Source organism: Charadrius vociferus, unplaced genomic scaffold (assembly GCF_000708025.1).
Source record: "Charadrius vociferus isolate BGI_N301 unplaced genomic scaffold, ASM70802v2 scaffold436, whole genome shotgun sequence".
NCBI classification, from domain to species: Eukaryota; Metazoa; Chordata; class Aves; order Charadriiformes; family Charadriidae; genus Charadrius; species Charadrius vociferus.
The window spans coordinates 6,955,722-6,957,310 of NW_009649187.1; positions in this window are offsets into that span (position 1 = coordinate 6,955,722).

Here is a 1,589-nt window from a genome sequence, read left to right on the forward strand (position 1 = left end):
GTTGGTGTATTAAAATTCATTAAGTGAATAAATGTTCCAGACTGCTTTTAAAATCTAGACTATTTCCCCCTCCTCCTGGAATTTATTCCCTAAGATAAGTTTACTCCACAGCCACTCCTTGAAAGTGAAGAGAATGCCATGGACATTCTACCTTGATATTTTCTGTCCCGTAGAAATAATCGTAAATAGAAATAGCCTTAGATCCTAAGAACAGAGGATCTAGTTGCTTGTGATGTTGACATATTCAGTCACCACAGTGAGACAGAAAAATTACTTTCCTGAAATTTAGAAAGATTTTTTTCTTACCTATGTTCATTTTTGGACTTCCAGCTTCAGCTGTTCCTCTTGACTCAGTTCCTGCCATTCAGTGAAGTGAATTCAGCATGCTTTCGGCAGACACGAGATCTCTTCTGATGTAAGCCTGAAAATCTGAACAAAAAGGAATCGAGAATGTAAGTGGTCAGTACCCAAATAAAGGTACCACAGACTTGACACAAACAGATGGTGGGGAGGGAAGAAGAAAGTTAAACCATGCTCATACCAGTGAAGCTAGGTGTCAAACAGAGAAGGTTGGTCTCCTTAAGCTCTGAATCGTCTAGTTCTGAAAACATTTCTCTTGAGGGAAATTCAGGTCAATTCCTGCTCTGACCTGGCCTCTGAAGAAACTGCTCTTCATCAGCTACACAGCCCGGTGAGACCTGCCTCAGCTTAGTCACCTGCACTACCTGAAGCTAAACCCTATGCATATACCCACAAATACTATGTGCTGGTTTGCTGTTATTCACTGCATTGCTACAATGCCACCACATAATGTGAAAAATCACATTTCACTGGGCTAGGAAAGCCTATCTATTTCGCGGGGTCTGCATTCTTAAGTAGATGTCTGTTGGTTCATGTCTCCATTCGCATCTTATGAAATGACACCATTTTGGATATTTCTTTGGAAGACAGAATGTATGGGAAAACCATGACCAATTTATTGGGATCAGAAAATTGCTTCAGGGTGAGGGATCTGTAAGTAATTTTGGGGAAGATGAGTTTGGCCCCTGCTGGGAGCCCCCTGCCCTAACGGCATGAGGAATGCACCCTGCCCGCCCCAAACGCCCTATGTTTCAGCCGGGGGCAGCTCTCTGAAAACACATTCAGTGCCTCAAGCACACGTTCTGGCCCAACACCCCCTCCCAGCGGGCTGTGTTTAACCCACATCTGAATCAATTTAATCCCCTCTTAATGAAGAAATCATTTGTGCTTTTCTCATTGTGAATAAAATACACCATGTTTGTTCATCCCTCTAGGCATGTTTCAACACAAGTCATTCTTCTCATAGCTGTCGCTCAAATTTCTCTTTTGTTTTTGTTTTGGTTTGTTTTTTTTAATGCCCCTAAGCAATGGCTGACTGCGGCGGGGGAGCCGAGGAGCCCCCCTGTGCTAACTCCCAGCGAAGCTGTTTGCTCGCCCTCACCGCGCTCCCCCTCCCCGAAACTAAAAAGCAGCCTTTAAAATTTCCCATTTGAGTCACTCCGGTTGCTTTTGTTTGCAGCGAGGTAAGCGCCGAGCCGTCCGCGGGTCCGGGGGGGGCCGGGCGGACC